This window comes from Equus asinus, chromosome 2 (genome assembly GCF_041296235.1).
Source record: "Equus asinus isolate D_3611 breed Donkey chromosome 2, EquAss-T2T_v2, whole genome shotgun sequence".
Taxonomy (NCBI): Eukaryota; Metazoa; Chordata; class Mammalia; order Perissodactyla; family Equidae; genus Equus; species Equus asinus.
The window spans coordinates 78,688,896-78,713,811 of record NC_091791.1 but is presented as its reverse complement, the minus strand read 5'-3'; the positions used below and the strand labels follow the sequence as shown (position 1 = coordinate 78,713,811).

The following is a 24,916-nucleotide window of genomic DNA, read 5'->3' as shown; positions in this document are numbered from 1 at the left end:
ATTGCCTTTTCACACTGTTGATTGTGCTCTTTGATGCACAGAGTTTTAAATTTTGGTATAGTCCAATTTGTCTACTTTTGAGGATTATTTTTCTATTTTCGTTTTCATATATAGTGAATAAATATAGTCATATTAAACTACTTTTAGTTTGTTATTGTTTTTTGTTGTTATAGTAAAGAAGTAGCATAACAATATTTAATAGTCCCTTATCATAATAGGATAACATTTTTTAAAAATAGAATGCTTCTTATTTTTTATCTCAAGTTTATTCTAAGGAATTCCTACAATTAAAGGCAAGAACTTAGACAAATTCACTTTTTGGAATGGACAGGTAAAGCAAGAATAAATAATAAAACATATTTCAGGAATATCTGAGTTTCTCTAAACAGATGCTATCACTACTGCCCTTCAGTGATAGGCGAGGCCACGTATCCTGGATCTTGCTGGGCTTCCTGTAGCCTTGGACAAAGTAGGCGCTTGATAATTACAGATTGGTCATTGCTATGTTCTGATCTGAGGTTGGGTGTTCAGTCTTTCTTAGCCTTTGGAAGGAAGTGGCTCTAAAGTAAGCATGTATAGGCAAGCTGATGAATTCTGGGTTTGACCTTTTTTTTGCTTAATTGATGGATAATTGGCATACAATATCCTGTTAGTTTTAGATGTGTATCATAGTCACACCATATATGAGTTTGACCTTGTTATAACCAAGGGTTTTTCTTTTGGTCTTTGTGAATCTGTACCTAGAAACTGACCCTCTGCTTTACCAAAAGAAATGTATTAATGCCCCACGAAAAATAACTTTTTATGAATAAGGGAACGTCAAAGATAAGCTGAGTTGTGGGTGCATGGGTGTTTCTTTTAATTTTATATGCACACACACATATACAGATACAGACACAGTACGGACTGCTTGTAGATAAGATAAATTTCACAATAAAAAAAGAATAGCTTTACTTTATGTTCTATTTGGAGTGAAGATTATAACTATAAATAATTTTCTGTAGCTTAGTCATTTGCCACTGGAGATAGTAGTTTATCTCAAATTCTACTTGATATTCTTGGTGGTATTATGAAGTTTCCACCATGCAATATAAGATGAACTTTGATACGAGCCATTAGACACCTGGTTATTGTTAGCAAAACTGAAAAGCATTCGTAAAATATAAATTTAAAACTTGAAATATATTTTTAAAAATTTCTCTCCTTAGGTAAATCTTTTTCCTTTGAATTAAACATTTTCTTCTTTGTTGTTGAGTTGGAGATTTAGATGATGGATTAAACATTTCATGCCTGTGTTTTTGTGTTCCCTGGGTGAAAGATAGTAATTATTTACATTTTAAGAGGTAGCATTTAACAAGTTGGAAATTTAATAAAACTTTAAATGGATTAGAAAGCTCAGACTATCTGGGAAAACTGAGGCTGGATTTTTTTTTTTTAATTGACAAAAGCAATCAGAAAAAAATTGTTTGTTAAATACAACTGTGGAATATTGCCGTGATATTTGTTTATTCTATTCATTTCATCCACCCTACTCCTATATTTCCTGGGCTAGACGAATTCTTGAACATGTTTTCACCTCTCTTCAAATAGGACTGAAATTATTAAGAAATGGAAAGATTCTCTCCAGTCTCTGACAGTATGTCCAGCAATATACTTACTTTTCTGAGATTTATGTCTAGAGCCAAGGAATCTTGGCTGGCTCTCTGCCCTGTACACTCAGAGCACATCAGATGGCAGCTGCCCTCTAATGAAGTGACAGACTGTGGAACTCCAGAGACTGAGATCATTTTCTGTGGGTTACAAATAATCCAAGAGAAATAGGTCCCAATATAGATGTCATCTAAAACATTCCAACCTGATAATTTTTAGAAAGTTTCATTGTTCCTTTAAGCTAAGGATTGGCAGATATTTTTCCTCTGATATGGTGCAGTTGGGGAAAGCGGAATGCCAACTGATATTTTAAAATTTCTGTACCTTTTAAAGCTTGTTAGACTATTTCTTGGCTGTTTAATGACAGAGTAAGTTTCTTCCATTTTACTTTCTTAATTTATGATTACATAGGTTAATTTCATTAGGGTCTCTTTATTTTTGATCAAAATGCCTTATTTAATGACTAAGATTTTTAACAGGAGAATTTGATTTAATAATATTTTTATATAGTTAGGATGAATTATATATCTCATGAGATCATTTATGGGTTGAATTACCCTGGTTTTTATGCCAGGAAGAGTCACGTGAGCTATCCAAACTTTAATCAGCTAACATTTTATATATGTGTATGGTTGTATGGTCCAGATAATATGAATGAATGAAGAATTATTGTCAAGTTCAAAAGTCTTTAGGCAAGAAGACATTTACTTTATCTTCAGATCCGGTTATATTCAAAATCCAATCGAGCCATCAGCCTATGTGAGAGTTTTAGACTTTTTAGTAGAAGGAAAAAATAAGTCATGCTCATAACTGAATTTAAGGTTATGGGCTATGTGCTTTCTCTCACCTTGATGGTATGGAGCCATTGATATAAGGACTATGCGGAGTTTAGTACCTTTCATAAGACCACCTAACAAAATCCCATGAAAATCATGGCCTAAGGAGCAGGTCGAAGAGGAATCCCAGTTAGGCTGAGGTGGTAATTGTCTTCCCTAGAAAGCAAGCATCTTTCAACTATGAGAAGATGTGGAATTGATGTTTCAAAGAATCAAGACAAGAACATTAATATTTTTGTTTTAAGGAGAATCTGTGCATATTTGGTAATTTACAGACATAGAATTTTAAGATTGTCCTCGTAGAATTACAGTCTGATCATTCCAATTTACAATGTAGAATTATTTAAACTTGGGAAGTTGAGCAGAAATCTCACTAAGTTTGGGTTCTCCATTAGAATATTTAGGATAACTTAAAGTTTCCGACATTTATAAGGTTAATTTATTAGATGCTCGAAATCTACTTAAATGCTTCGGAAAGTTTTCCAGTTAGGCATTTATAACACTGAAAGAATATCAGCCATATCAATTGGTAACAAACATCATTCAAGGTCACCTGGGATCAGTTTCCAAAGTGTCCCTTGGGGTCCCCCAGGTCCATTAAGGGGTTTCACGTGGTCAAAACTATTTTCATAATACTGCTAAGAGACTATTTCCCTCCACTCTCTCGCTGTCTCAGCACGACCAGCTGACCTGCCCAGAGGCTTCATGAAGTATGGTATTGCAACAGACAGAATGCAGGAACAGATAGGAGAACCCAGCTGTCTTCTGTTACGTCAGACATTAAAGAGATTTGTAAGAATGTGAAAAACAATGCTACTTTTTTACTACATACTTTGTTTTGGAAGGCATAGTTATTTTTCACGGAAAGATATTATTTATGTTTATTTATGTTATTTTGGTATGAGTTTTTTATCTTTATGCAAATTAAATAAACATAATTTTTTAATTTCTAGTTTCTAATGCAGTAAATATTGATAGGTATAATTTACTTAAAGAACAGCTCTTCAGGATTTTCAATAATATTTAGCAGTGAAAATGGATCCTGAGATCTAAAACCTTGAGACCCGCTACTCTAAATTGATTGCTAAAATTACCAGATTTATAACATGGGGTAAGCAAAGTAAAGCCAGCCTTGTGGTCTAGTGGTTGAAATTCAGCACTCTTACCACTGGACTGGTTCATTTCTCATCACTGAATCAGACCACCTGTCTGTCAGTTGTCATACTGTGGTGACTGCATGTTGCTGTGATGCTGAAAGCTATGCCACCAGTGTTTCAAATACCGGCAGGGTCACCCGTGGTGGAAGGTCTCAGCAGAGCTTCCAGACTAGACAGATTAAGAAGAAGGACCTGGCCATTCACTTCCAAAGACATTGGCCGTGAAAACCCTATGAATAGCATCAGAGAATTATCTGATACAGCACCGGAAGGTGAGAGGGTAGTGCAAAAAAACCAGGCTGAGTTCTGCTCTGCTGTCCACAGAGTAACTAGGAGTTAGAATGGATTCAACGGCACTCACAACAAAGGCTAAGTAAAATGCCTAAGGAAGTCATGATTTTGATTTGTAACTTTAGTGAATTGAAAATTAAATTTTAAATCCAAAGTAAACCTCTAAATAGTCTCCTCTGTGCACCAAAAATGCTTTAAAGTTCATCAAAAAAATGTATCGCTACATCAACCAGACAGCACCAAGATTTTAGCCCCCCTCTCCCCACGCTACAATCCTGTCACACACTCCCTCTGAAGAGGGGTACTGCGTTCTCATTCTCATCCACATGGCCTCTCTCCCCTCTTGCTGCTGAGATTACATTGAGGTGGAAATGTATTATTTTCTAAACTGAAATAGCAAAAAAGGTTTCCACATAAGAAGAGTGTTAATAAAAGTGCATGTGTTATGGGAAGCCCAACAGACTAACTCCATGTCTTCCGCTAGGGCAAATTACTTAATCACGCTGGGCCTCAGTCCTCTCACCTGTAGAATAATACTGCAATAATACTGCAAGGATTGTTGTAAGAGGTGAATCAGTGCATTTAAGGTGCTTAGAATAATGCCTGGTGCACAGCAACTATACAAAAAGTGCTGGATATTTGGTGTGTGTGTGTGTGTGTTAAAAAGAAGAGTTGTCAAATTCACGTTAATAAATGCATAGACGTCTTATTGGAACAACTGCTTCTTGGTTTGGAAGCTGCCTGTATTTCTTGCTTTTATGTCCCTAGGGAAAATAAAGGTACATATAGGACTGATATTAATGGTGAGGTCAGTTTCTTCAGTCATTTGGAGCGCTGGCAAATAAAAAAAATTCCTGACTCAACTTTTTCTTTGTCATAAGAAATCGATTTTACTTTTCTACTTAAATTATTTATCTCACTGCAATATTATTAATATGAAAAACTTAAAGACAATTTAAATAAATCATTTCATTATATGTGTGTGTGTATCACAAATTAATTTTGAAATTTTTTACTTGTCTGAAAAATACATAAAACCTAACATGCTTTCCTTAGATTTATTTGAAATGTTTTTGCAATCCAAGTCCTGGTTGTAAAGTTTAAAACTATAAGATCAAGTGGGATTTATTCTAGGGATTCAAGGATGGTTCAACAGCCACAAATCAATCAATAAGATACACCACATTAACAAAATGAAATATAGAAATAGTCTGATCATCTCCATAGATGCATAAAAAAACATTTGACAAATTTCAGCATCCATTCATGATAAAAGCTCTCAACAAACTGAGTATGGAAGGAATGTACCTCCACATCATGAAGCCGATTATGACAAGCCCACAGCTAATATCACACTCAACAGTGAAAAGCCAAAACTTCTCTCTAAGATCAGAAATAAAACAAGAATGCCCACTCTCACCACTTTTATTCAACATAGTACTGGAAGTCTTAGCCAGAACAATTAAGCAAATAAAAGGAATCCAAATCAGAAAGGAAGATGTAAAATTGTTTCTATTTGTAAATGACATGATATTATATAGAGAAACCCTAAAGATTCCACGAATAAACTGTTAGAACTAACCAACGAATTCAGTAAAGTTGCAGGATACAAAATCAATATGCAAAAATTATTTACTTTACTATACACTAACAGCAAATTATCAGAAAGAGAAATGAAGAAAACAATCCCATTTACAACTGCATCAAAAAGAATAAAATATCCAGGAATAAATTTAAGGAGATAAAAGATCTATACACTGAAAACTGTAAGACATTGATGAAAGAAATTGAAGAATGTACAAATAAAATGTATTCCATGCTCAGGGATTAGAAGAATTATACTGTTAAAATGTCCATACTACCCAAAGCAATCTACAAATTCAGTGGAATCCCTATCAAAATTGCAACAGAATTTTTCACAGAAATAGAAAAAACAATCCTAAAATTTGTATGGAACCACAAAAGACCCTGAATAGCCAGAGCAATCTTGAGAAAAAAGAATGAAGTTGGAGGCATCAAACTATACTATAAAGCTACAGTAATCGAAATAGTATAGTACTGGCATAAAAACAGACACATAGACCAATAGAAAGAATGGAGAGCCCAGAAATAAACCCATGCATCTATGATCAATTAATTTATGACAAAGGAGCCAAGAATATGCAAGAGCCATGAATATGGGGAGAGGATAGTCTCTTCAATAAATTGTTTTGGGAAAACCAGACAGTCACATGCAAAAGAATGAAACTGGATCCATATCTTAAAGCATACATAAAAATCAACTCAAAATGGATTAAAGGCTTGAATATAAGACCTGAAGCCATAAGACTCCTAGAAGAAAACAGGGGGTGAGTTCTTTGACAGGGGTCTTGGTGATGGTTTTTGGATTTGACACCAAAAGCAAAGGCAACAAAAGCAAAAACAAACAAGTAGGATTACATCAAACTAAAAAGCTTCTAGACAGGAAAAGAAAACTATGTATTCTACTAACTTGATAAAAAAAAAAAAAAGAAGAATGCTTCCCATTATATCCAGGTTCTGTTTTAAGATTGTGACGTAATTATGCATTATTTTGTTTGTGTTGTAAAGTAGGGAAACTTTTCATTAGGCAACTTCTCATTGCTCCCCAGGAGTTTGGATATTTTGAAAGGAAGGTGTCTTTTCACTGACAGAAATGCCCAAGTATATGTTATTAATGAGCATGGCAGTTTTCATGCTTTCTGAGGTCCCAGGTACCTTTACTTCATAGGCCCCACTCAGTATCATAATAAATACAATAGATTGCACCCACATCTTAGGTTACATATAATTTTTGTTGTAGTAAAATTTTAATTTTATTTTGAAATCATTTAGTTACAAATGAATCAATCTTATTTGTCATTGGTTGAGATTTCTTGATAATCATAGTAGATGTAGGATATAACCCAAATATTCTGCCATCTAAGTCCTTATGTGTTTATCACACAGACCTCCCTTGTTGGTTAGAGGTTGTTTTTGAAAATGTTCCCCACATCCTTATTGTTTAAAGGAACTTTTGTGAGTTTTACTAAATTATAGTTCCTGAAAAGAGCTACTCTAACAAAATTCTTGTTGGCAAGGCTATTTCCTCCTAGATACTTCCATCTGTTTTAATTGCTCTGTATGCCATAGAATAAACAACATGAATACTTCTACCTGCGAGGGCATGTGGTAGCTCTCTTGCCAGATCATAAAACAATAAGGCTTGAAGTTCGTGGTTTAGAACATGGACAAATTCCTTCAGTACTTTTGAGTTAGTACCACCTTGCACATGCAGCGAGGAACAATGGCACCGATAAGCCAGCAGCACACATGCAGGAATGTTAGTGAAAGTCCACATTTATGAGTTCCATTACTCAATGCTGGGGGAAATGTGGTGATTTTCCATGGGATAAAGGTTTTAAATATGAAACTGTTAGACATAATGTTTGCTCAAAGAAGATTTTTAACTTCACAAGTAGATTTGAGACACTATACACAAAATAGCTATTCAATCTGACGTCATTTTTCTTGCGGAGCCCCATTTTTTCTTTATTTTCCATTCACATCAATTGCAGGACTCTGAAAAATACTATAAATTAAAAAGTATAGTTGATTTATTATTTTTTCCAGCTTTATTGAGGCTTATTTGATATCTATAAATTGCAGAAATTTAAAGCATACAGTTTGAAGTTTTGACATAATGTTATACATGTGTGAAACCATCAACAAAAGTAAGAAAATGAGTTTGTTCATCATTTTTGTAGCCTGTGGTAGTGTTGTAACTCTTTATAATTCCTCCCTTCCACCTCCTTCCTACTCATCATTCCCCATCACCAGGCAACCATTGATGTGCTTTCTGTCAGTAGAGATTACTTTGCGTTTTCTAGAATTTCATGTAAATGAAATCATATAATAGGTACTCCTTTTTGATCTGGCTTCTTTCACTCAGTATAATTATTTGAGATTTATTCATACTTTTGTGTATATCAATAGTTTATCCATTTTTGCTGCTTGTTAGTGTTCCGTTATGCTCACATACTACAATTTGTTCATCCATTCACGTCTTACTAGACATTTGGATTGTTGTCAGCATTGGGCTGTTAAAGTAAATCTGCTGTGCCTTTATATACATGTCATTGCTTGAAAAATGCTTTCTTTTTTGTTAGATAAATACCCAGAAGTAGAACATCTGGGTCATCTGTTAGGTGTTTGTCTAACGTCTTAGGAAACTGCCAGTGTGGATCGCGGTGGTTATAGATTTTACACTCCCAGCAACAGATGAGAGTTCCCATTGTTCTACATTCTTGCAAACGCTTGCTATGGTCAGTATTTGTAATTTTAGTCATTCTAGCAGATGTGTAGTGGTACTTATTGTTTTTATTTGCATTTCCCTAGTGGCTAATGATTTTGAGCATCTTTTCACGTTGCTTATTTACCATCTGTATATATTCTTTAGTGAAGTGTCTATTGAAATCTTTTGTTTGTATTTTCCATTGGGCCATTTGTCCTATTAACAAGTGTATCAGTTCCTCATCTATTTCATGTATGATTCTGTAAACTAAAGCTTAAAACTAATTTAATGCTGTTTAAATCATCTTTTATCCATAAAGTCATAAAACTAAATGTACATATCCTTTAAAATTGACCTTAAAAGAATGGTCCAAACTGTGAATCATTTCTTATAATACTGTTCATGCTTTAAGAACTATGATATAATTATTTATGCCCCTTATTTTTTAGTGTATACGTCTTGTATATATTAGATTATAATTTTTTCCTAACTGGTACGTTGCTGTCCCCTTTCTCGTGTCATGGTTCTCAGGTTCTCTCTAATGCTGTTCCTAATCTGTCATATCTTTATAAAACCTTCTAGCTTTATATGGATACAATAATAGCTAAAAGTGAACAGCACTTTTACTTTCTAGGCGCTGTTCTAAGCCATTCTAAGCTTTTTCCTTACATTAAACAGTTTGTAACAGCGTGAGTGTACTATCGTGATCCCATTTAGAAAAAGAAAACAGAATCGCAGAAAGGAAAGATGATTGCCCAAAGTCAGGAGTGAGTAAATGGTAGAGCTAGGATTCACATCAAGGCTGCTGGCTCCAGTGTGTACACTCTGTGCCTCAGTTAAAGGCTTGAACATTTTCTTAAAAAACATGCTCTAGACATTAATGATCTTTTTGCCTCCAAATTATAAACCATGCTTATTCTTCCCCCTCCAGTTAACCTTTGTATAAATAAAATAAACAAATTTGAGTGCTAACTTTATTTCTCTTACTAAGCAATGAAATTGCCAAAATATATGTAATGGGAGGAAAGAAAACAAAGTTAAGCGTACTGGAAAAATCTATAAATTGTAAACTGAGTTCTCATCCATTATATTCACGGAATGTGATACACTCTTATGCTAATTTTTATAACATGACTTTAAAGAGTATAATATAGTATGAATGGGCAATCCATTAAATGTTGGCGAAATCCAAAGTTTATAAGTAACATTTTTTGCATCTAAGAGAAAATTCAAGATTGGTCATTTCTCTCTGTAGACAAAAGTCTGTAAAGATGACAAATTCAGACAAATCTACGTAAAACTTATTGTCAATGGATTATAATTAAGAGGTTTGTGATATTGATGAATAATGAAGAGAAAATTTTCATGGATTTTAAGAATTCTAAGTACAATTTATAAAATTCTAATTTATGTAAATGAATTTCTATGCATAGACTCATTCATAAAATGGCTTAAACACTGGATCATAGAGCTAGGACTGCTCTTGTGGCTTTCTAACTTGGCTGTCTGCCTTTGTCATCTCCTCATGAACCTGGCAGTAAATTTCTCTCTCTGCTTAAAGATATTCAGAGGTGGAAACACCATGCCTTTTTTTGATCATCAATCTCAGTATTTAATGATATCAAAGTGACAATCACAATTTCTGCTGCTCTGACCTTCTTAGAAGGGAGACTCTTGGAAGACATATGCCAGATTTTTAATTAGTATGTCACAAGACATAGTGCCACATATCGTTTAGCAGCTTTTGCTTAATTTTTGTTAGGCTTTATTTTATTAATTGATATAATACAGCAGTAGTGTGCATTTTTGTGTATTGAATTGCCACTGCTATAAATCAAGGATACCAACACTTTCTGAGTTTTGCAAAATCCTCTTATGATTTAAAACTTTTCCTTAAATCAGAAAATATCTTTTTCCTCATTCTGTAAATTGCATGCCCTCTTCTTCAGATAGATAAGCAAAAAGCAATCAAATCCACAGATAAACAGAAACCAGCCTATTCCTCACTGCCTGCCAACCTCACTCTTCATTATGCACTGAGAAATGTCAGCCTGGACAGCATTCCCAGAAGCGGTTTCATTTCCAGGTTTTTTTTTTTTCCTTCTCCGTCATTTCTTTTAGCATTTTCAACCAGGTGCACCTGAAAGGACACTGACCATTGTCTCACACATGCACCTCTGGACCCACTACAGAACTTGCTCCTCACTGTATGTTTTCCTGTGAAATAGGATGGGATTAACTCATGCAGCAGTGTGGAATAGAATGGTGGTGAAGAGCCCCAGTTATGAAGCCAAACAGCCCAGGTTAAAACTCTACCACTGCCACTTACTACCTGTGTCATCTTGAGGAAGCTACCTGACCCTTCCAACCTTGGTTTTCCCGTCTTAATTACAGGGATGAAAATAATAGTACCCTTGCCATAGAGTTATACTGAGAATTACATGAAGCAATTCATAAAACCGTTCAGAATATGTTAAGTGTGAATATGTATGCTATTTTTCTTTTTTGGACATAAACACAAGATTAGGAGAATGCTACCTAAAACTATAGGACGGAAGAGGCAGATGTGATTTGGGATGCCTTCTCGTCATCTCCCTTATGGCTGCCCAACACTGCTAGGAGGACCTCAGCATGGAGTGAAGAGGTGGTGTGAAACTTCATGAAACCCAGGTTTTTGCTAAGCTAAGTTCAAACTGCATTTACTGTGCACCAGCAAAGGCCAAACAGTCCATCATTCTTAGATCTATCTCTGCCATGTGTCAGATTATCTCTAAGAAACAACTAATGACTTGGAGCAGAACAAGCAATTTCAGAGCAACAAATTGCCATGATTTGCTTTTGAATAAAATTAAGACACTGTATATCTTAATGCATATTTAAAAATGAAGATGGCTGTTACAGAAAAATGAGGATCACACAGATTATATATTTTAAAAATACCCCAGTCTCAAGTACCACATAAAATAGCATAATTTATGGTCAGGCCCAAAACACACGCACACAAAGTAGAAGCCTAAAGAGTTGCCAACCTCAAAACAAATCAAGTTAGTTGATGAAAGGTCGATAAGTACAAGAGAAGTGAAAACAAAGGAGCCATAAAGTGAAGAAAAGCAAATGTCTGCCATTGTGTATGTATGTATCCGTGTATCTGTCATTGTCTCTCCCTCTGTCAATCTTTCTTTCTACATGTCTGTGTTTCTTACTCTCTATTTCTATTCTGTCTCACGCTGTCTCTCTGTGATACACACATGCACATGGGCACATGGACACACTCACCCCACATTAATGACTCTGGTCACGAATCAGAAATGTAAAGACATGACAGTAATAATCAAGAAGGATGTAAGAGAAAAAGAAAAGCATAGGGTAGTTCAGATAACCCTATATCTGGCCTGTGCTTTCTTAAAGCCCAAGTTTTATGTTTCAAACTAATTAGTTATACTTATCAAAATTAATCTATCTTGAGTCTGACTTATGAAGAAATGCAGAAGCTAGGAAACTGGCTACTTATTTGAAAACTATTTGAACCATATTGATCCTTTACAGCTAAACAAATCAAAACATCAATTGGATAATATTTGGATGAACAACCAAAAGACACAAAAGAACAACGTTACTTACAATATGAAATTTTAAATAAAAATCTTGAGTTTAAGGATTCATCACGTTATTCATGTGGGATAGTGGTAGTCAGGTCATACTAGAAAGACATGAAAATGATTATTATAATTTTAATGCTTATTCACAGAATAGGCTTATACTGGGTACAGGAAAAATAAATCTTGAATTTAAGTTCCTACATCTTTTCTTTTCCGGTACCTCAGATTCCCAGGGATTCTCGCTGCCTACCAGGTGATCAGAATGCCCAGCTGCTAAACTTGTATTCTCTCAGTGTAGCTGATATCTCATGTGGTTAAAGGAAAACAGTGCTTTAATTCATACAAAGGTGGAAATGATTTCATGGATTACAGAAATATTTACATTTAGAGTATTTTTGAATCCCTAAATGAGTATCTAATTGCCAAAAATTCAGGTAATCTGTTTCAAAGTAATGAATATTTCAGACACAGTAGGATTAATGGAGTTTTAAAAAGCAAAATGGAGTACAAAGGTATTATATTCAAATAAAAATACCCTTCTATTAGCTTGAAAAGTGTTCACTTCGTTCTAGTCTCCGTAAGATGACAAAGAGTTGCTGTATGTTTTTCCAATGTTATTAATTATTTGGTTGACTATTTTTCATGAATAATTCTCATTTGTTTTGTTTTGTTTTGTTTTTATAACAAGTAGAGTTTTATTAGAGCCTGATCACTTTCTTCTTCTCCCACTTTGCCCACTATTTTGTGGCGTGATCTCAGAAAAATGGGGATTACTAGAATGAAACCATTTCTGTAAAATCCAGGTGGACCTTTCTAAGGGAAGGCAAGGGCACCTCCATACTGTCAACCATCAATCAGGAAAAAGCTCCTCCCCTGGCCCTGCCCGGGGCTCCCTCCAGATGGGAGAAGTTGCACTTCCTTCTAGTGGAAGAACCCTCTTTGCTTCTCTAGCACTGGGACTGTAGGGGGTCCTCCTGACTGCTTCTGATTTAGAAAGACCCGGATCTCGCCTTGCTTGTTAGAAGGCATTGATTGTTGGACCATAAACAAAGGCCAAGACAATGTATAACTTCGATAGATATATTCAGGATTTTAATCTGGGTACACAAAAATCAACTAAAGGGCTGGCCTGGTGGCGCAGCGGTTAAATGTGCATGTTTTGCTTTGGCAGCCCCGGGTTCACCGGTTCAGATCCCGGGTGCCGACGTGGCACCGTTCAGCAAGCCATGCTGTGGTAGGCGTTCCACATGTAAAGTAGAGGAAGATGGGCACGGATGTTAGCTCAGGGTCAGTCTTCCTCAGCAAAAAGAAGAAGATTAGCAGCAGTTAGCTCAGGGTTAATCTTCCTCAAAAAAAAAAAAAAAATGAACTAAAGAGAGTCAAATATCTTAAGTGGGGAAGAAGAATGATACTACGTGAACAATACAAATATTTCCATTACATATTGCCCCATCCCTGATACAAATACTGGTGTCCTTTTGTTCCATGACTTGGGCCCAAAGCAGGGGCAGTCTTTGAACACCGGATGCAGCAAGTGTTTTTCATTTAAACTCTGGTGAGCCGAGATCCTTTCTTACAGTTAGTTTTATGGTGAGATGTTGGACTCCATATGCAGCTTTTGAAAATGATTCCTAAATCACAACCCAGACTCTTCCTTCTGTCTCCTCACCTTTCCCTCCAAAGAACAACCCAATCTCTTAATTAACATGCTTTTGCCTCTGTGCATCTTCTTTTAAATAGTTAAAAGCATATTATTTAAAATCAATGAATGCTCCTTATGAATAGTGTTGAAAATAAGCACAAAAAAGAAATAAAAACAAATCATTATTCAACTCCCAAGTTATAACCACTATTATCATTTTGATCTGCAAATTGAACTGTATGAAACTGCTGATAATTGACTGTTTTTGACCTGTTCAATCAGCAAATTCACTTCATTAAACCTAAATTTTCTGTCTTTTTAAAGAGTATTTTGTGTATAGATTTGTGTATATGTAAGATGGTGAACATATTATCCACACAACTTCATATCTCAGATTTTCTTTTTTTCACTTAACATAATATAGAGGACGTTTTGCTGTGTAATTATTCTTTAAAAATATAATTTTTAATTGAGAGTTTCTTTTAAGGAGCTTCTTTCTGTCTGTTTTTGCTGCATAGATGATTTGGGGTTCTGGGCTCCAGTGTTATTCAGTAGTATTTGTTAACCATTTGCCAACCAAAGGTATTGCTTAAGCCATCAGGAAAAAACTATACAAACTCAGGACATTTGAGCATTTTCCAAAAGATAGTTAACAAAAAGATCTCCAGGGAAACCGATTAAATATGCTGTTTATACCACCAACAGTATTATGTTTCCTGAGAACAGCTGTACAATAGGAACTGCCAAAATTATAATTCATCACATCAAAAGTGACCTTTCCAAATATTTAAGAGGTTGAAATTTTAGCTAAATACAGTTTCAGGAGCTCATTACGGTTTCAAGAGTATATCTAAGAATGTCATGGTTGCATTTCAAAATGTGGTATTTATAAATGTTATTGAACGTTTTCTTTTCTGTCCCAAATCAATTAGTTTTTGCTGTGCAACATAGCATACAGTATTCTCTTTTCAGAAAGATAAATTTATTTTTCGTAATGTTATGGAGTTTATAAATTTAGGGGAAAAACTTATTGAGACTCAAGAGCAAATTCATTTTCAAGCTAGGCTAGACTTTGAAGAATAGATCTTTTTTTCTATACTGAAGTAGAAAAGGATCCTGAGTTGTTTGTGCAATGCAGCATTTACCCTAGTTCCCCTAAGAAAACCTTACCTGGCCAAACAAGATTGGGAAAAGCAAAATATATCCACATTTAGGAAACTCACAATGCGTATCTGTTTTAACTTCTGAGTGATCCTGTTGTAAAAATAATGGTAACATAGTTTTTAACCCAGAATTTCTCAAATTTATTTGAGTACCAAATGTTATTTTTAATATTATGAGGCTCCTGGGATATCAAGTACAGTCTAGAAAATGTTGTAAACACATATGAAGCTCTTTTGATTGCTTCATTTTCCCTACTCTGAACACTATCTTCTTGGCCACTATCATAATCTACACAGTTAAGGTGGTTTTCTACAACAATACCAAGAAGAGTTAATTTTTATAAGAATGATAAAGAGTTATGCCAAAAAATTTGAACCTACAATGTGGTGTTAAAATATCTTTATTTTTATAATCATAATTATATCCAGCACACTGTAAGTGGTGTAGAATTCCAATATTAATTTCCATTGCTTTCCTCACACACACACAAAATGGATGACAATGTGTAGATAAGATGACCACTATAATGGTCCACTGCAGGTTCCTTTTGTGTCTGGATTGAATAGCTTGTGACAGTCCCTTTTATGTCCCCACACTATTATTGTTTCATGACAATGTCCCTAAGTATCCTGCTTATCTTGTATCTTATAGAAGCATTTATTAATCTTCTCAGTCTCTGCCTGCAGTTGTTAATTTTCTTTGTTTTTTTGTTGTTTATTTGTTTGTTTCATCAACTATAGTCCTAAGGAGTCTGGCTTACTGCAGCACACTCTCAGAAGTGCCTGCCATTTGGAATTTACCAGGCATGACTTCATTATTTGCTCAGGTCTTAGCTGTGTGTCTACCTGGGCAACAACATGGACTTATGGGCATGTTTGGGGCACATGGTCCTTACCAACAAGCCTGTGAAAGAGATAGACACATGAATAGATAAGCCAAGGTGACTTAATTACAGAGAGCATGGTAGCCACAGAAGAAGCTAGTAGCCTGTAGGGGGAGTGTGAGGAGAGAAGCTTGGAGAGCCAGCAGGGTGTCTGTCAGGCGTGGAGGATCCCTTCTGCCTTGGAGAGGAGCTCAGGCTTCATATTATAGGGAATTTGTTTTCAAGTTACTTTTTCATCAGAATGTAATATATGCCCATTAAAAAGAACAGGAAAAATGCCTTGGAAAACAAGAATGTTAGATAGAAAAAAAAAGTCACACACATTCTAATCATTCAAAAACAGTCACATTATCATTTAGATGTATTTCCTTTCCCTGTCTCATGATGTGTAGTTATTGTATCATTCCTCTGAGGTAAGTTGGTGGTTTTAACTTCAGGCTGTGGATGAAAAACCAAGGCACCGAATCAGATTACTGCCCAAAGTCCAGACTCAGCTGTTGCTGAAGACCCAACATGGAAATTTCCTGTGAGTACTGATATGAAGAGTGAAAAAGGTAAAAAGAAAGAAAACAATTATTCTCCAAACAAGCAAATCCTAGGAATAGAACAAACTCTACCTTCACTATTATTATCTATTTTTAAGAATATATCTGCCTAAGGTGTTTTAAACTGAGCCAAGATCATTACTAATTCTTCACCTTCTAATCTATTCCAAAGTGTAGTTGATGAGATTGGCTCTTCCAATCCCGAGAGATCTTGCACTGCAAATTCACTAGTGGTCCTTTAAGGCATTTCTCTGATTCCTGATGGAAGCACCCAAAAGAATATCCTTTATAAGAGTCTAAACTCCAGGTATGTATTTTTTCCGTTATAATTGGATCCTTGAACCCCTGTAAAAGCAGTATTATTTGATTAGACCCTATAACACTGAGTTGACTGCACGTAAGAAATACTGCTTCCTGGTTTTCACATTCATATTACGACAATTTCAGAGAGAGAGAGAGAGACTGAGATTTAAGGACTGTAATTATAAGCCACCTGAGTTGAGGCTGCTGAAAGGTTACCTGAAGAAAATGGTGATTAACACTTCCAAGCATCTGAACTGGGCTATCTCTGGCTGAAGAGTAGCATTTTAAAGATATAACATTGTTTATGAAATTAAGGAACTTTGAGGCTGGACCTTTTCCTCTGTTACAGGTTGTTTTTGAACTTTTAAAGAATACAGGAAACCATTTGGAGAGTTAGACATTTTTTAAATTATGGTTTTATGGGGAACATATTAACAGTGACTTTTAAATCAGAATGTGTTTTTCCATGTAGAGCAATTTACTGAATGGAACACTGGCTCATTTTCTCTCAGTACAGCACAAGCCTTTAAAAATCCTTTCTCTGAATAGTAGTTACTGTTGTTTTTTCTAAAATATCTTCTTCCAAGGATTATCTCCCTCTTATGCCACCTTGGAACATTGGCCAAAGGTTGTTTCCAGTCTGTCCTTGGTTCAAGACTATCTCTGAGGCCCAACAGATAAAGAAAAGATACTGCTGAGAATACAGATTTTCTGGCCAAAAATCAGATAGATTTCTCAATCCATCAAGAGATAGATAGACAGACAGAGATAATACCCAATTATGGTGAGGAAAGTAAGAAACAAAATTGCTACAACCTTTTTGATAAGTGAGTGGCATTATCTACTAAAATATAAAATGTGAAGACCCTATGTCCTCTAAGTGATAGTTTTAGGAATCTATAACTACAAAAATGAATATACATTTGCACAAGGATTATTTTTGCTAAATTGTTTACAGTAGAAAAAAGGAAACAATCCTGATCCCGTAGACAGTAAAAGGGTTGAATATGTTAGGGCACATCCATACTGAGGTGGTTTTGCAAACTCTTGCAAAGCATGAGTTAGATCCCTATGGATTGATGAGAAAAATGTACCATATTGTTTAGTGAGAAGAGCATATACATAGTAAACTGAAAGGTAGTGTGATAGCAAAGGAAATGGGCATGTTGAACGATAAGAGAAAATATGTGGAACAATAAACATCAAAGAACATTCAAGAAGATTGAATTTAGGAGTAAGAATGGAGGAAGGAAAAATCATTAATTTTTTTCCCTTTATGTAACTAGGTATTGTTTGAATATTAAATGAGCTTTATTACTTTGTAACTAAAATAGATAAAAAGACAGGCATTTTACTATGTATTATTAAATATAAGCGGTCATTTTTCAAATTCTGCTTCAGATTGTTAGGTTGTCTAGAATTCAGGCTGACAGAGATTAAAGCCCAAGAGCAAAAAGTCAATGGCAGAACCAGGGTGAACAAAACAGCCTCCTGCCCACCTGAGTATTCTTTCCACTCTGTTTCCATGGGCTCCTTAGAATCATAAATAAGTTAGTCTCCTAGGTTTACCCACAAATGCATATATCAACTCATAAATAGCTCTATATCCAGTGGGAATAAAAAGGTAGAAAATAATTGTTTTTCTGTATAAAAGGAAAAGTGAAAGTGTGTAAACCCATAGCTCCTCTTCCTTCCCACCTCATTTCTACCAGTAATACAGATTAAGTACTTTTCGACCACCCTACCTCACCAGGTGTAGAAATATCATGATGAATCACATGCCATAAACAACTTTTTCAACTTTAATTCAGATATAGGCCCCACATAATAGCCATTCCTATGAATTTCCTTCAAATTAACTATGTTATGAAGTGAGGTAAAGTTTCGAGATTTGTTTTTCTTATCCTTGTACTGAAAGATGTTAGCAAATTGGAATATTTTATCATCATACGTATTCTACTTAAAATTCAAGTTTCATTTTAAATCCACCACTTATAATCAAAGGAGAAAATTTAGAAGTGATAGGACTTGGGCTGAGTGATTCTTTAATTCCCTTCAGCTTCAACATTCTATGACTTTATGATTTTAAAGAAAAATAAAAGGCAAAACTTCAGGTAAAGCTAGAGATCATCTGCACAGGTTTTTGTTCACTGCAGAACTGAATATCAAAATAGGAATGTATTGGTCTGCTTCAGCTTCTACAGCAAAATCCCAAAGACTGGGAGACTTAACCAACAGAAATTTCTTCTCTCACAGTTCTGGAGGCTGGTGGTCCAAGATCCAGGGGCCAGCAGGGCTGGTTTCTGGGGAGGCCTCTCTCCTCAGCCTGCAGACAGGGCCTTCTCACTGTGTCTTCACATGGCCGTTTCCCTGTGTGTGAGCAAAGAGAGACAGAGAGAAAGAGAGAGAGCTTGAGTGTCTCCTCTTCTTCTGTTAAGGACACGAGTACTATTGGATCAGGACCCCAACCTTATGACCTCACTTAACCCTAATTACTTCCTTAAAGGCCCCGTCTCCAAATATTGTCACATTGCGGGTTATGGCTTCAACATCTGAATCTCAAGGGGACACAATTCAGTCCATGACAGGGAGAAAAATAAACACAGGCTACTACAGGATACTAAGGTTGTGTATATTTTCTTTTATGCTAAGATTCTCCTTTCTAAGTTTTCATTATGTCTTTTAGTAAGAGCAATAAATTGAAATGACATTTAGCTGCCTACTCCAGCCAGCAGGCATAATCTATAGAGTCTGATTTTATAAGGTCATGCATTATTTCATTAAACTGTTAAAATGTCTTTATGGTTAACATATTGTGTGAAATATATACATATATATTTTTAAAAAGTGATATTTAAAACTGTCTTTAAAACTTTTCTTTTGTTTTTAAAATAGCTTAATGTTGAAAGAACTGGTTAAACCTCAGTTGGATGCTAGCAATCATCAGTTTCTGTTATTTAACTGGCACTGTAGAAATACTGGTTAGTTGCTGTTAAATATTTTTTTTCCTAACATAAAAAAATTAAAATATGTAAGAACACTAAAATCACATCTAATTACAGAAAGAGCCAACCGAGGAGTATTGACATTATTGGTGAAGTTCCTTTCAGTCACTTTTCTGTGTACATAGAGCGAAATGTGAAATTACAAAGTTTGGATAATACTCTTTATGCTGTTTTGTACATTTAGTTGAATTTAGCCTCCAACTTTTATCTGAACAGTATGAGATTATGTCTGCTGAAACTGAATAGACAAGTTGTCCTTTCCCATGGACAGGGGACTTCTCCCATTACTGCTCTCTGCCAAAATTGAAATAGAAAGAAATGCCTTTCTTTTCGCATAATTGTCTCGAATTTCTAGAACTCTTGGTGTAATGAGATTTCATAAAAACCTCAGCATCCACTTTTGCAGGCCTCAGGTTTGAGGAGCTGTAAGAACGGAAAACTGTCAGCCCGCAAGCCTCAGCCCTGCCCGTCTCTGTGTAGCAAATATGGAGGTTCATCTCCTCCACTTGGTGGCTTCTGGGAATTGTGTAACTTCCAAGAGATCTGGGATGGGCCTTGGTGAGTCAGTGTTTGTAGTTCATCTTCCCCGAATCCTGGTTTGCTCTCCTAATTCTTGATTAAAGTAGACCCAGCCTCCACCCCAGCACACCTCCTCTGAAGGTGAAGGACCGAGTGATCTGCTTCATCATTTCTAGTCCACTCACATCAGAATACTGAACCTTGCCCATGTTCCCAGCCACTGGCTGAGGTCTTGTCAGCTTAGATGAACCACTGAGTCTGTTACCATCCTGATGACAAGTACAGAACCCTGGAAGACTTCAGAGGTTGTGTTCTCCATCAACCATCCTGTCTCACTGGACATTATTCTGGGTTTACAATGTCTCCTCAGACACTGCACTCAGGGGTGGTGGCAACACTCCTTGACAGCAAACCCCCAAAGTGGGTCAAACTGGGAGTTGTGTCAGTTCTGTCACTTGGATGAAGTAAACTAAGAAGGAATGGACAGAGAAGGAGAATCATAAATGGAAAAAGATGAAGCAGCACCAAGTTTTGTCTCAATAATCCCTGTAGAGCTGTGGTTCGCCTACAGAGACAGCAGACATTTGTTTCCTCATCTATAAAATGTGGGTAGCAATAGATAGGCTGTGATGATTAAATGATCAGGTGTATGTAAAGTCCTTGGAATAGTGCCTAGGATGAGGTGAGCATTAGGTTAATATTTGTTGTTGCTGTTGTGGTTACTACTACTATTATGTGGGATTTGAAATGAAAAGGATCCAAGTTTGTATATCAACTTTATCAATTACTTACCAGGGAACTTTGAGACAGTTATTTCATCTCTGAGCCTTATCTCCAAATTGGGAATAATAACAAAGGAATGAATGATTTCATTCCTAAGAGCTGTTTTGTGTTTTAATTGGTTCTGTCTCTCCCTCTCTAGATGGAATGGCTAAAAGTGAGAAGACGGGCTCTGATGGGAACAGATCAGAGTACAACACGAATCTGAATGAGCACAGATATTTAGTGAATGCTGTTTTTGAATAAGAAATTAATGCAAACCAGACAGCATAATATATACATTTTTGGAACTATATTTATCCTATTCCCCTAAAACAGACTGTCAGGCTCAAGTTTGTCAAAGCACTTGTTATTTTAGCCTTCAATAAGGCAGGTTAAAAAACTAAAGATATATTGTGAAATTTAAAAAGGGGAATATTCTAGGTCCTCACTAAGAGTCTGGGATCTAATTTCAGCTGAAGACAAAAAGTTAAATTAGTTAATTAAGCTTATTTATTTCAAGACTGAGAGCAGGTATAACGCTGTCCAAATCAGATGGCTACAGACTCGTTTATCACCCACTTAGATTGCAAAACATCTGCTCCAATGCTTTGCTTCTTCCTAAGAAAAGAGCAATATGCATGTTCAAATAATTAGAAAGAAGGAAAATATAATTTTTAGGTAAAGTTTTAAGGAAATAGGACTGTTCAGATTATCATACTAAGAGTCCAAAACTGCTCCCTCATGGAATACTCTTCTCAGAATCAGTATTCCATAAACACCCAACTATCTGACAGAGAGAAATTACTGCTGTAAAGACATTAACGAAAGAGTCTACACTTAGCTATATGCATCCTAAATCAAAGTAATATTTTGCTAGCCTATTGAAAGAAACCTGTCATCTGGCCTTCCATAATTATTATTCTGTCTCTGGCATTGTTTTCCTCTTTATCTGGCTAACTGCATAATCATGACAACAGTCTCTGGAATCGCCAATCGTATTTTGAGTATGTAACCTTTCAAACCATGTTTACTGGGATCTGGAGGAACCTGTCATCTATACTTAGAGATCTGAAGCTCAGCCCTAAATGAATGTCGTGTGCAATTAATTTGCAATGGAATGAATTTGAAGCTAGGATGAAAGCCAGTTCCCTTGCTGGTTTTCAAAATGAATGCTTTGCTGCATCTAATACTAGAGAAAATTAGAGAAACTTCGAGAAAATTCAGAGTGTTATATCTCAGTTATTATTCTCCAATTCATTTAGTGAACAAGATATTTTTCTTAGCAGACACTTTAATGTCTGAACAGTGTGTATTTCTACTTTATTCATTAATGGTACAACAATTTTATATTATTGAGTGATATGCATTTACTTACTTAAAATGACCTGAATCTCAATATGTAGGTGTGTTGCACCTCCTAATTGTAAGTTAGGCAAATATGATCTGGATACTTGTTCATTTTAATGATAAAATTCATGTAACAAATACTTACTGAGCAACCACTATGTGCAAGACACTTAGTAGGTTATGATAAGAGAAGTGACAGCTGCCTCGGTGGAATTCACTAAGTACTCCCCCTGTGGCTCTTAGGTTCTGTAGGAATCTATGGTGAAAGATGAATTCTAGGCTCACTGGCTGGCAAGCCTCATATGGCAGAAAACATCTATTTGTTAGAGACGAGGGACAGAAATGTCTGTATCCTCCCACTGATATACTGTTTGATGACTTACCCATCACTTCCTCTAGAAGGAATGTGAGTGTTAACACTGTTGAATTTTCTCTTCAAGTTCCAATTGTATAGGTATTATTTCCTGAGGAGATGCCGGTGTCTAAAAGAGGCAAGACAACTAGTGGAAAGAGTCAGACAGTCTGGACTCAAGTGACATCTGCTCACTTACACCCCCAGCGTCAGTTTCCCCATGCATAACGTGAATGGATCTCATGAAATGATCAGCTCCAGCCATTTCCTTCTTTAGGACACACTCTTCAGACCTGGGCTCCTGGAAGAGGAGCAGTCTAAGAGGCCTCGCATGGGTCAGATGTCCTCCTTTTGCTATAAGTAGGAGAAGGTCCCTTGATTGATAGTTCTAGCACTGTAAGGAATAGCGGGAGAGCCCCTAAAGAAAGGAGTAAGGGATATCGAGATGAAGGTGGCTGATGTTCTCTCGGATAGTGCTTCTCAAACTGATGAAGGACCAGTGACTTTTCTTTCTTTTCTTTTTTCTCAATCCTTTGCAGATTAATGCTTAAAAAAAAAAAAAGAGCAACATACAAATCTATTTTTTAATTGTTAATTAAATGTTTCTCTCCATCTCTGCACTTATCTTGTTGCAGATCATACTCTTGGAGGCTGCACTAAGGTCCTCTCATCCTTGCTGAGGAAATCCCTCCACACGTGCCCCTGGAGTCCCTCTACTTCTCGCCTCACAGCCTCTTTTTGTCCTCTTGTCATCTGACTTCACCTTCATCACTCTAGAAACTGCAAGGTCCTCCTTTTAAAAATCGAATAATATCTTATCAGGTCTCATCCTCAAGTTCTTCCGTAGCACTTACTGTTTCTTCCTGACCCTCTGTCCTCAACGACGTCCTTCACAAGAACACACTTCCCTCGTTCTCCTTTCATGGAACCTGGTGCCTCTTTTTCTTTCTCCAGATCAGCCTTCTAAAGGAGGTGCTTTCCTAAGGCTCTGGCCTAACTTTCAGGCTCTGTATGCTTTAAAAATGTGAATGTCAGTTTCTAAAATGGTGTTAGGGCATTTTCTTTAAGATTGGGTTCTATCCTTGTATGGGAACTGGACTAATCATAAGATAATGCTATGTGTATTCGTCCAATAGTGTCTGGGAGAAGATAGCACACTGGAACTTCTAAGGGATCATTCCCTTGACTTCTCCTTGAAAGTACACAATACTAACTCACTTGCTAAAAAAGGAAGGCACCATCACTAACATGTAACATTAAGGAATGAGCAAATCCTTTTGTTTTGGTTTCCTTTCTTCTTACTTTATATCGCTTCATTGTGACTGGAGCTTTGGCAGGTATGTGGAGTGGAACTTTCCAAAATTCCTTTCATCAGAAGTCAATAGATGTGTTTCTTTTGCCAATGACAGGTACCTTAACTCTCGGACCATCTGTGTCCTCATCGGTTACTTGAGGTGGTTAGGCACCATGATCTATGCAGAAAATTCTGTGATGTTCTTACATTTCCTCAAGTCATTTTGTGTAACTTATTGACTTTCTTGGCTATATGTTAACACCATTTTTTTATTCTCTTCTAGCACCTGTGTTCTGATTAGAGGCCAAATAAATGACATTTGGAACTTCTGCTAAGGTACGCTAAGGTAAGATCTTTTTTTGAGTTAAAGTCTTTGCTTTAAAAAAAAGAGTTTATACCTTGATCTGTACGAACAGATTAATGAGGAATAGGAATTTCTAAGTTTGTGTTTTTCAATACAGTTTATAATTGCTACTGTGTGCATCATAACATAAATATAGTCATGCTCTATTTTTTTGTCTTAATAAAGATACTTTTTTGCTTATTTGCTCATCAGATTCAGAATTACAATGAAGGAATATTTGTTGAAATATGAAATAAGTTGATTTTTGTTTCAAATATTCATTTGTAATTTGTATCTTAACTGTAGCAATATGGTTTTTTTAAAAAGTGCAAAATGTTTGAATTTTTAGTGTATATAAGACCTTATACTTTGTCTAATTCATAGAAGCTTAAATATCATCCTTTGATTTATATTGCCTTATTCAGAATGCTGTACAAAATCTGATTGTGAATACAAAGAAAGAGCAACACGTGGAAAAGCTCAATCCTTTTTGAATGTTATCATTAGTAATACTTTTTCTATTCAGCAAACAGTGCTAATAGCCTACCCAATACCTATTCTCCCCTCCTTTCTTCCTAAAAAAGAAAATTTCTCATGTTTTGAAGGACAGTAAAGTATCCAGTTTAAAAATCTCTGCCTTCCCAGACTCCTTTACTGAGGCCACATGACTCGATTCTGGCTAATGAGCTCTAGGTGTTGGGCCTGGGAGGGCTTCCCTTCCTGAACCAAAAGAGTAGACTTCAAGAGAAAATTTGTGGAATGTTTTCCTTTGTTATTACCCCATCTTCCTACCTGGAAAGCTGCAGGATTTTAGTTTATGGAAGTAACTGAATGACCACACAGAGAGGTCCATGCCATTGAAAGAAGAATTTATTACTTACGTTTCCTGAGAGAAGGGGGCACTCCAAGCCACCCAGGACCACGTGGGGAAGC

At 35.9% G+C, this 24,916-nt stretch overlaps 1 protein-coding gene across 8 annotated transcripts in view; it reads left to right on the top strand.

Annotated features, from left to right (window-relative positions):
* CHRM3 (cholinergic receptor muscarinic 3) overlaps positions 1-24,916 on the top strand; it is a 455,156-nt gene that overhangs the window by 189,892 nt on the left and 240,348 nt on the right. For 3 of the 8 annotated variants that reach the window (XM_044758496.2, XM_070492147.1, XM_070492129.1), the window contains exon 3: positions 23,924-23,986. The gene's annotated coding sequence lies outside the window, so the exon portion shown is untranslated. Of the gene's footprint in view, positions 1-19,772; positions 19,925-23,923; positions 23,987-24,916 lie in introns of those variants that run through there. The other 5 variants (XM_070492156.1, XM_044758503.2, XM_070492149.1 and 2 more) reach the window with 3 other exon arrangements.